Source organism: Hemiscyllium ocellatum (genome assembly GCF_020745735.1).
Source record: "Hemiscyllium ocellatum isolate sHemOce1 chromosome 27 unlocalized genomic scaffold, sHemOce1.pat.X.cur. SUPER_27_unloc_31, whole genome shotgun sequence".
In the NCBI taxonomy this organism is placed as follows: domain Eukaryota; kingdom Metazoa; phylum Chordata; class Chondrichthyes; order Orectolobiformes; family Hemiscylliidae; genus Hemiscyllium; species Hemiscyllium ocellatum.
The window spans coordinates 8,959-20,716 of NW_026867500.1; the positions used below are offsets into that span (position 1 = coordinate 8,959).

The following is an 11,758-nucleotide window of genomic DNA, read 5'->3' on the forward strand; positions in this document are numbered from 1 at the left end:
ACACCAGGTTAGGCAGCATCCAAAGAATAGGAAATTCGATGTTTCGGGCATAAGCCCTTCATCAGGAATGAGGAGAGGGTGCCAGGCAGGCTAAGATAAAAGGTAGGGAGGAGGGACTTGGCGGAGGGGCGATGGAGATATGATAGGTGGAAGGAGGTCAAGGTGAGGGTGATAGACCGGAGTGGGGTGGGGGCGGAGAGGTTAGGAAGAAGATTGCAGGTTAGGAGGGCGGTGCTGAGTTGAGGGAACCGACTGAGACAAGGTGGGGGGAGGGGAAATGAGGAAACTGGAGAAATCTGAGTTCATCCCTTGTGGTTGGAGGGTTCCCAGGCGGAAGATGAGGCGTTCTTCCTCCAATCGTCCTGTTGTTATGTTTTGCCGGTGGAGGAGTCCAAGGACCTGCATGTCCTCGGTGGAGTGGAAGGAAGAGTTAAAGTGTTGAGCCACAGGGTGGTTGGGTTGGTTGGTCCGGGCGTCCCTGAGGTGTTCTCTGAAGCGTTCCGCAAGTAAGCGGCCCGTCTCCCCAATGTAGAGGAGGCCACATCGGGTGCAGCAGATGCAATAGATGATGTGCGTGGAGGTACAGGTGAACTTGTGGCGGATATGGAAGGATCCCTTGGGGCCTTGGAGAGAAGTAAGGGAGGAGGTGTGGGCGCAAGTTTACATTTCCTGTGGTTGCAGGGGAAGGTGCCGGGAGTGGAGGTTGGGTTGGTGGGGGGTGTGGACCTGACGAGGGAGTCACGAAGGGAGTGGTCTTTGCGGAACGCTGATAGGGGAGGGGAGGGAAATATATCCCTGGTGGTGGGGTCTGTTTGGAGGTGGCGGAAATGACGGCGGATGATACGCTGTATACGGAGGTTGGTGGGGTGGTAGGTGATTTCTCCAGTTTCCTCATTTCCCCTCCCCCCACCTTGTCTCAGTCGGTTCCCTCAACTCAGCACCGCCCTCCTAACCTGCAATCTTCTTCCTAACCTCTCCGCCCCCACCCCACTCCGGCCTATCACCCTCACCTTGACCTCTTTCCACCCATCACACCTCCATCGCCCCTCCCCCAAGTCCCTCCTCCCTACCTTTTATCTTAGCCTGCCTGGCACCCTCTCCTCATTCCTGATGAAGGGCTTATGCCCGAAACGTCGAATTTCCTATTCCTTGGATGCTGCCTAACCTGGTGTGCTTTAACCAGCAACACATTTTCAACTGTGCTCTCCAGCATCTGCAGACCTCATTTTTTACCCGCACAGTTATCTGTGGCAAGAAATGCTGGGATGAGATAAGGAAGATATTTTCAGCCAAAAAGAATCGACACTGAATGGTCAACCATTTACAATCACCCTTTGTTAGCCCAGGATGGAAGATCCGAAGGGATAAACAGTTTTCTTATTTTCGGAAGATTCACAAATATGAGACTGGGTTTTGGTGTTTGTTCCCTTTCCATTCCCAGGATCAGTGGGTTGGGGCGGTGAGTTGGGGAAAGTGAAATGTGCCTGTGAGCAGCTTGTGGGGCTATTTCAGCTTCCCCTCCTCTGACAGCGCTGTGACGTGACTCTGATGTTCTCAGGGACACTGACTGACGTGAGACAGTGAAAAGTGTCTCGTTCCTGCAGATCAAGAATTCAAACAGTATGCCGGCTTCAGGACAATGAGAAAGATTAATTGGGGTGTGTGAAGAAGCTGTGAGCTGCATTTCAAACAGTTAGGTGGAGTCGGATGCGTCATCCATTGCGCCCGCGGCCCTGTGCGTATCTAACGCCACCATGCGGCAGAGTTCTGACGTTAACACGGACATGCGCAGCAATGGGAACAGTCACAAGGTCAACAACCAAAGATAATCACAGTCACTGCTTCCCTTCCACGGTCCCAACTTTGTGAAGCAGTATCTTTCACTGGCAAAGGAAACACCCTGCTTCATTTCGATCACGATTTCCAGCCCCTCACTGTTCTAGTCTCATTTCCAAACACTTGGCTCATAGCCTCAAAAGAAGCTCTGCGGGTATCTGCTTGTTCCACCCGAACAGGCAGTGGGTTGCAGATTCCCACCAGTCCCAATGTGAGTGAAATATCTTTCGCCCTCCACTGATTTGAATCTTAAAGAAAAAACCGGGGAACAGTCTCCCTTTCGTTTTGACGACATTTCCAATTTTGTAGTCGGCAGGGGTCACACCTGCGTGGGGAAACCGCAATAGATTTCACGTCCGTCGCATTCACCACTCTGCCCACGAATAAAGACCCACACTGACAGCTTCATTTCCCAGGTCTCTCTGCCTGTGGAGCTGAGAAAGAGTGAATTATTGCTGGGTTTGTTTGAATCCAATCACTTCACAGGTTACGAAAGGGTTAAATATCTGCAAATGGAGAGTCTGGTTGTTTCACACCGAAAGATGAAATGAACTTTCAGTTAAAAGCAAAAACAGAAATTGCAGGAGCAACTCAGCAGGTCAGGCAACATCGGTGGAAAGAGAATCAGAGACAATATTTCAGAACTCTGTTTTCTCCCACAGATACTGCCAAACCTGCTGAGTTTCTCCAGCAGTTCATCTTTCTGTCTCGGATTCTCAGCATCCGCAGTCCTTTACGTTAGAAATTAAATTATTTCAGCCTCATGTGCAGGAATGAGAATCATTTCAATTTCCCAAAAAATCGGCAGAGATTTCAAGGCATTTGGAAAAAAAGTAAAAGTGGCATTAGGAAGAACATTTTGGCACAAGGAGTGGTTCGGATGCGTAAATCTCTGTCTGACTGTGACAAAGAGGCAGATTCACGTACACAAAAGGGAATTCTGTGGTCATGTTCAAAGTAACAATGTGGAGACTTACAGGGAGAAGGTAAGAGAATGATACGAATAGAGACTCTTATTTACTTGCTGTGTAGAACCAGCAGAGCTAAGGTGGGCCTCCAAATGCGCTGTGACACGCATTGTGATTCAGAGTAAACTCACAGTTCGACCAACGGAAGGTGGGAATTTAGAAAAGTTTATATTTACACAGTCTCCTCACATCAACGCAACAACAAAATGGTTTAATAATCCGCCAATGCAGAGAACCCGGTTCCTGGAGATGGGACAAACTGCTGACTCAGGGCTATCAGTCCACATTGCTCTCTTTGCCACCAGTTCAGAGGGAGAACATTGGATGGCCAAAGGAGTGAATAACGATCTGTGTAGGAGGGTGACTAACTGTTAATGAAGACTGTTGCTGGCTAACGATATGTCGTGTGTAACAGCAGAAGATGTAAAAATAAGGCCTCGTGTGAGTGTGGTCGGGGTCAAGGGCATGGGGGAGTTCGGGTCCGAACAATATTGAACTCGATGTTGAAGACTTGATGACTATAGGATCTCCAAGTAGAAAATGAGGCGTTGGTCTTCAATCAGGGGCTGAACTTTGCTGGAATATTGCTGCATGCCTGAGACAGAGAAGTAGGCCAGGGTACAGAGTGGAGTGTTAAAGTGACAGGCAACCAGAAGCTCAGGGCCTTTTTTTCGGCAGAACCGAGATATTCTGCGAAGCAGTCACCCAGTTTATGCTTCATGCTACTTTGGGGAAACCACACCGTGAGCAACGAATGCAGTGGACTAGTTTGTGACAAATGTGCAGGTAAAGTGCTGCTTCACCTGGAAGGTATGTTCGATCCCTTGGATATTCAGGATGGAGCAGGTAAATGGGCAGGTGTTACACATTCGGCGGTTGCAGGGGCAAGTGCCTTGGGACAATAGGAGGTGGTTGTGGGGTGTGAGAGTGAAGGACGAGTGGACCCGAGGTGTAAGCCCTGCCCATTTACCTCCTCGCATATATAAATCCGTGAAGTTGAAAGAACACTCCATAGAATGATTCAGTACCACGTGACTCATGAACTAATTCGTATTCATGTTCCGGGGCCAGCGCCATTATTGCGTCACAGCAGCTGCAGGCCATCACCGGGGGCTCGCACTATGACGTCATGGTGCGACTGGAAGTCCCCGGGACAGTTTATCAAAGAAACCTCCCTGTGGGTCAGCGCAGCCATGCATCGGGAAGCACTGGGATGGCGAACCACTATCAGTTTAGATGGGGAACACATCTCCACATTACACAGCCTCGAGGCAAATTTCCCTTCCTTTGACTTAAAGTTCAAGAGCACTCAAACCGAAATTCCCAAGGTACGTTTGGCAGAATTCCTTCCAGGTGTTCGCTAAATATATCTATGAGCACTTTGTTAAAGTTTGAACATTGCGAGTGTTGAAATTTTGTGCTTTTGAGCGAAATCACAGTTCAGAAAAACAGAATGTGGGAATTTAGACAGAGTTTATACTGGTACAACGGCGATATGTCTGCGGGTGTGTGATGGAAGCATCACCCAGAAGGGAAACCATCTCTCCTATTCAGTCAATGTCGTCTTCAGCAACTTTCCCGTCTAACGGCGCACTGTTCTGCACCTCGCCTTCTCATCTCTTTCACAAAAAACTTCGACATAAATATTTCACATTGATATACTGGCCCAATGTGCACAGTTGAGATGACAGCCTCGCGGAGGTCTGACTGGTCTTCTGTTGTTCTCTGTATCCTGTGTTGAGGAGGGCAATGCTTATCACTGGTCACTCCGGTGTTACAGAAAAGTTTAGAAACAAAATGTTTTAAAATTCTACCAGTAGAGAGGACCCGGGACAAACAGCAGCAGGGAGACAGAATGAGAAGGAGCTGTTCTGGAAACTCTTTGCCGCTTGCAATTCTCAGAGCAATGTCAAATGTATTTCACACCGAGCAAGACTCAGCTGGCTGAAGAGGAACAGCGGGGGGGCTTGCGCAGTCTCGGTGTTGCTCGTTGGTCTCTGGGTATGATTCGCGGTTTGGGCCTTCTATTGTGCAGGCTTGCAGGAGATCCAGGGTTCGAATCTCTGATGAGCCTGCGTTTCCAGGTTTGTGCAAGAGTGCCCGCTTAACTTTCTCAAAACCCACTCTTGCTAAACTAGGCTGCTTGGAGTACAAATTGAGCAGAAAGCAAGGAAGTTAAATGATGGAATATTGCGCTGACGTCAGTGGTGCCGTGTTTAGGGAATGTTAGCGATGAGGGCAGATTGGAAAATTGGGACAGCTCTCCTCGGAAAACAGAAGTTTGAAATCTGGCGTGTTTGAAGTTTTCCAAGTCATGTGGGGTCCAGACAGGGAAAGTAATGCAGTTGAAATGCTCCCACACCTGAAAGGATCGGCAGAGTTTTAAAGTCATCAGGAAAAGAACTAAAAGAGAGATTAGAAAGGTGAGGTTAGGGTCAGCAAATCTTCTGACATTGACAAAGAGGCAGATTCAATAGACGCATCAGGTAATTCGCTGGTCATGTTTAAAGTAACAATGTGCAGAAATACACGGAGAAGGCAAGAGAATGATACGAATAGAGACACACGTTTACTTACTGTGTCGAATCAGCAGAGGGAAGGTGGGCCGCATGGCCTCCGTCTGCGCTGTGACACATGCTGTGATTCAGTGTGAAATCACAGTTCGATCAACACAATGTGGGAAGTGAGAAAAAGTTTTTATTTACACAGCCTCCATACGTCTACGCACCAGCATATTACACGACAGCAGTGGAGGTCTTTGACATCAGTCTGGAACGTGCATGCCGCGTGCCAGATGAAAAGCTGAAGGGACCTGGGGAAAACGGGAGCGGGCTGGGCCCATAACGCAGAGATCGATGGGTTGAAACCATCCTCTGCTGTTGTTCAATGTCTCCTTGAGCAGCTTCCTTTTGTAATGGTGCTGTGCTCTGTTCTGTATCTTGCCTTTGCACCTACTGCCTGAGTGTCTGAATGCCCTGTATCATACCGATACACTAGCGAACCTCACACGGTTCAAGTAACATGCTTTTGGAGGTCTGAGTGGTCTTCTCCTGTTCTTCATCAGTTTCCTATGAACTGATTCGCAAAACCACTTCTCTGAGATGCCAATGAGCTGATAAAGTTGAAACGCATGCCTTGCGGTTTCGCCCATTCCCTGCAGTAATTCGCCACGCCGGGCCGGACGTGAATGACAAGACGATCAGCATGTCAGAAACTGTATCACCATTCAGACACAGTCCCTTACTATTAGGACAGATATCACTGATTGTGAATCACCTCAGAAAGAGACAAGTGGCAGACAGTCGCGGTGGACTCGATGGACTTAACAGCCTCTGTCGGCGGGAGAATTGCAAGTAGAAACGAAATGGTTCAATTATCCACCAGTGGAGACAGCCCGGTTCCTGGGGACGGAACAAACAGCAGCGTCCTGGGAGCAGGGAGGCAGAATGAGAAGCAGATGTTCTTGAAACTCTCTGCTGCTTGTAATTCTGGGAGCAATGTACAATGTATTTCGGACTGAGCAACTCCCAGTTGCTTCAGGAGCTGGGCGCGCATATGGTTTTTGGCTCATTGGTCTCGGGGTATGATGTCAGTTTTGGGTTTTCTAGCTTATACAGACGGGTGGGAGGTGCCGGGTTCCAATCCCAGGCGAACCCTCATTTCTTAAATTGACCTGAGCAAAGATGCCGGGTCAGTTTTCTCAAAAGCCGCTTTGTTAAATCAGATCGGACTGCCTGAATTAGGGATGGGACAGAGGGACCATTGCAGTGAACACGGCGAAGGGAAACACTTGCTCAAAGTGAGAACAAGTCTTGCAGATTTCTCGCCGGCGCAATCCGAGTCTGAATGAATCCTCCACCTGTATTACGCTCAATTCTGAGGGTGATACTTCAGGAAGCGGGGAAGTGAAGTGATTGCAGACGGCGCTGAACAGGTTGAAGTGAATGGTACCGTGTACGAGGAATGTCAGTCATGAAGGTAGATTGGAAAGTTAGGGCAGTTGTCTTTGGAGAACAGAAGGCTGAAAACTGGCCTGATTGAAGTTTTCCACATCATGAGGGTTTTAGACAGAGGAAATAATGCAGTGAAAATGCTCCCAGGCCTGAAAAGATCGAGAACAATTTGGCAGAGATTTAATGTCATCAGGAAAATAAGCAAAAGTGACATTAGGAAGACCGTTTTCGCACAGGGAGTGGGGTCAGTAAGTCGCTGTCTGACAGTGACAAAGAGGCAGATTCAATGGACACAAAAGGGAATTCGGTGGGCATGTTCAATGTAACAATGTGCAGATTTACAGGGAGAAGGAGACAGAATGAGACACGTATTTACATATTGTGTTGAACCAGCAGAGCTAAGGTGGGCTGCATGGCCTCAGTCTGCGCTGTCACACATTTCGTGATTCTGAGTGAAATCGGAGTTAGACCAACAGAACGTAGGAAATTTGGCAACGGGTATATTCTGCCCAACAGGATACTCCATCACAGCAATGAAAGTGTTTTGACATCATTCTTGATGGTACATGACACAGTGCAGATTCAAAACCGAGTATTCATTTGAATCACTGAGTAATTTGTTTAGTTATTCAGTTGAGGTGAGTGGAGTTGCGCATTGGGAGCCACTCCAGTTGATCTGTCGAAGCCGTTTTCTCCTGTGTGATAGTCCCACCAGCACTCCAATTTGCTGTGCTTCCAGTCAGTAGATGCAGATTACTGTCCCATACTGATCCACGGGCCACGATGACCCAGCTGTGGTGACAAGCTTGTGAAGGTCTGAGTGCTCTTCTCATGTTCTCTGTCGGCCTCCTATGATCCGAATCATCAAAACTCTCTTCTCCGAGATGGGAATAAACTGATGAAGGTGAAACACATCAGTTGCGGTGTGTTCCATGCGCAGGAGGCCCTGCTGTAATTCCCCACGCTGTCTCACACAGCAGCATCCTCTCGGTGAATTAGGCTTGGCAAATAAAAACGATTGAACCAAATCAGTGTCCTCCATTGGATTTTACTGACACCGTTTATACAATTCAGGCTCACCGTTAATGTGGAGAGGGGCCGTCAGACTGTAGTTTCCGCTCCTTCTGTTGAATAAAGATAATTTTAACAGTGTCCAGTGAGAGGAAAGGATTTGCTGTTGGTGGGAAACATTTCTATCTGAACTCGTTTGTCACTCTGCTATGAGAGAAGGAGCTGGGACCTCCTGATAGTTTGAAACACAAAGCTGATAATCTCTTGATTATGTTGTAAAAATATCGGTATAATGTTTTTCACACCGCGCTGTCACCAACTGAACGAAACGGCTGTGTGTTTAAATCCCGTGATGAACAGTTTGTCTTTTATTTCTCACACTGGGGGGAGCTGAGCATTGCCCCAAACACTGGGCACACCACCTCCCTGATTCAGTGTTCACAAATCAAACTGATAGCAAAGCTTCACTGTGATCGAAAGTTTCCGGGAAGAAGATTTGGCTCAACAGAAAAACGGAGTAAACGTCCTCCTTCCTTGGTTTGAAACATAAACGGTCGACTTCAGTGAAGCCTGACGTGATTTGAACACGCAACCTTCTGATCTGGAGTCAGATGCGCTACCGTTGCGCCACAAGCTCACGGGTGGCTAGTGGTCTCTATTCATGATTAAAGGAAATGATCGCACTTCAATGATTTTACGTTTTGAGTCGCAACGGAGATCAACAGTTCATATCTGTTCTGTTCCTCCCCCCTCTCTTTCTGTCTCTCGAAACAATTTCCAACTCTCTCTCAATAAAAATCTGAAAGAATTGCGGATGCTGTATATCAGAAACAAAAAAAACAGGAGTAGCATGTGACCCTTCCACAGAACTGATGGTGATTGGGAAAATGTCGGTTTATATGCAGGAGATATTGTGGGAGGAAGGCGGAGATCAGGACAGGGCCAAAAGCGAAGGAAGAACTGTTGGACAGATAAAGGAGTTGATAACGATCTGCGTGGGAGGGTGAATAACTGTTAATGGAGACTGTTCGTGGCTAAGTAGTGTGGAATGACAGACGATGTGATAACAAGGCTTGGTGTGTGTGGGAGGGACGAGGATACCATGGAGTTCAGGCCCTAGAATTATTGAATTCGATATTGGGACCGGAGGGATGTATGGTCCCCAAGTCGAATATCCAGTGCTCTTCGTTCTGCTGGTGCTGAGCTTCACTGGGACAATACAGCAAACCTGAGACACAGATGTTGGCCAGGGAACAGGGTGGGGTGTGGAATTGGCAGGCAGCTGGAAGCTCAGGGTCTTTTTTGCAGGCAGAGCGTAGATGTTCTGTTCAGCAGTCACCCAGTTTATGCTTCGGTTCCCCAATATAGATGAGACCACATTGTGAGCAGCAAATGCAGTAGACTGGTTCTGGGAAGTGCAGGTAAAGTACCACTTCACCTGGAAGGTAAGTTTGGGCGCTTAGATAGTGAGGAGGGAACAGGTAAATGGGCTGGCGTCACACATTCAGCAGTTGCAGAGGAAAGTGGCGTTGGACTATTGGGGTAGGAATGGGGGTAGGGTTGATGGGAATGAATGAAGTGTGGACCCAAGGCATAACTCCTGCCCATTTACCTATCTGCCAAAAAGAGGAATATGTTAAGTGTGTACAAGGAAATTTTCTAATTCACAATGTGGATGTACCTACTGGAGAGGGTGCAAAACCTAAGGCCAGCAACCCCAATTCTATTAACATTAGAATCGTGATTGAAAATAATATATCAGATCTAAAAGTTGAAGTTCTAAATTGGAGGAAGATTCAGGTATTAAGCAAGATTCTACAAAAGCTGATTGGGGGCAGATGTTCGCAGGTTGCTGGAAAATGGAAAGCCTTCAGATATGAGATAACAAGAGTCCAGACAAGTATATTTCAGTTAGGGTGAAAGGAAAGGCTGGTATATGTAGGGAATGCTGGATGACTAGAAAAAATGAGATTTTGGTTAAGAAAAACAAGGAAGCATATGTCAGGTATAGACAGAGAGATGGAGTGAATCCTGAGAGTATGAAGGCAGTACAAGCATACTTGAGAGGGGAATCATGAGGGCAAATAGGGGGCATGAGATAGCTATGGCAAATAGAGTTAATGATAATCCAAAGGGTTTTTATAAATACCTTAAGGACAAAAGGATAAAAGGGAGATAATAGGGCACTTGAAAGATCAGCAAGGCGGCCTTTGTCTGGAGCTGCAGTAGATGGGGGGGGGGGGGGGGGGGGCGGGGGGGCGTGGAATACTGAACGGATATTGTGCATCAGTGTTTACTGTGGAGAAGGGCATGGAAGATATAGAATGTGAGAAAATAGATGCTGACATGTTGAAAAAATGTCCATATTACAGATGAGAAATTGCTGGATATCTTGAAATGCATAAAAGTGGATAAATCCCAAGGACCTGATCAGGAGTACCCTAGAACTCTGTGGGAAACTAGGGAAGTGATTGCTGGGCCTCTCACTGAGATATTTGTATCATCCATAGTCACAGGTGAGGTGTCGGAAGGCTAGAGGGTGGCTACTGTGGTGCCAGTATTTAAGAAAGGTGGCAAGGAAAAGCCAGGGAACTATAGACCGGTGAGCCTGACATCCGTGATGGGCAAGTTGTTGGAGAGAATCCTGAGAGATAGGATTTACATGTATTTGGAAAGGCAAGAATTGACTAGGCATAGTCAGCATGGCTTTAAGCTTGGGAAATCATGTCTCACAATCATGATTGAGTTTTTTGAAGAAGTAACAAAGTGGATTGATAAGGGCAGAGCAATAGACGTGATCTATATGGACTTCGGGAAGGCGTTCATCAAGGGTCCTCATGGGAGACTGGTGAGCAAGGTTTAATCTCATGGAAGCTGAAAATGTGTTGCTGGAAAAGCGCAGCAGGTCAGGCAGGATCCAAGGAGCAGGAGAATCGACGTTTCAGGCATGAGCCCTTCTTCAGGAATTCATGGAATGCAGGGACAACTAGCCATTTGGATACAGAACTGGCTCGAAGGCATAAGTCAGAAGTGGTGATGGAGGGTTGCTTTTCAGACTGAAGGCCTGTGACCAATGGTGTGTCAGAAGGATTGATGCTGGGTCCCCTACTTTTTGTGATTTATATAATGATTTGTATGTAAACGGAGGAGGTATAGTTAGTAAGTTTATAGATGACACCAAAATTGGAGGTGTAGTGGACAGCAAAGAAGGTTACCTCAGATTGCAACGGGACCTTGATCATGGGCCAATGGGCTGAGAAGTGGCTTTTGGAGGTTAATGTAGATAAATATGAGGTGCGGCATTTTGGAAAAACAAATCAGAGCAGGACTTTTACACTTAATGGTACGTTCCTTGGAAGTGTTGCTGAACAAAGAGACCTTGGAGTTCAGGTTGATAGTTCCTTAAACGTAGAAACGCAGGTAGATAGGATAGTAAAGAAGGCTTTTGGTGTGCTTTCGTTTGTTGGTCAGAGCATCGAGGATAGATGTTGGGAGCTCATGTTGCCACTGTACAGAACATTGGTCAGGCCACGTTTGGAATATTGCATGTAATTTTGGTCTGCTTCCTATTGGAAAGATGTTGTGAAACTAGAAAAGGTGCAGAAAAGATTTACAAGGATGTTGCCAGTGTTGGAGGGTTGAGCTATAGGGCGAGGTTGAATAGACTGTTTTCTCTGGAGCGTCAGAGGCTAAGGGGTGACCGTATAGTGGTTTATAAAACCATGAGGGATATGGATATGGCAAATAGACAAGTTCTTTTACCTGGGATGGGGGAGTCCAGGACTAGAGGGCATAGGTTTAGGAAGGGGAGGGGAAAGATATAGAAGGGACATAAGGGGCAACCTTTTCACGCAGAGGGTGATGCATGTACGGCATGAGCTGCTGGAGAAATGATGGAGGCTGGTATAATTACAGCATTTAAAATGCTTCTGGTTGTGTAGATGAATAGGAAGGTTTTATGAGGATTTGGGCCAAGTGCTGTCAAATGGG

The 11,758-nt window shown here is 47.1% G+C and overlaps 1 non-coding gene across 1 annotated transcript; it reads right to left on the reverse strand.

Annotated features, from left to right (window-relative positions):
- Positions 1-8,332: 8,332 nt before the first annotated feature.
- Positions 8,333-8,405, reverse strand: trnaw-cca (transfer RNA tryptophan (anticodon CCA)). Its single transcript has one exon. It is a non-coding gene; the product is annotated as a tRNA-Trp (tRNA).
- Positions 8,406-11,758: the final 3,353 nt, after the last annotated feature.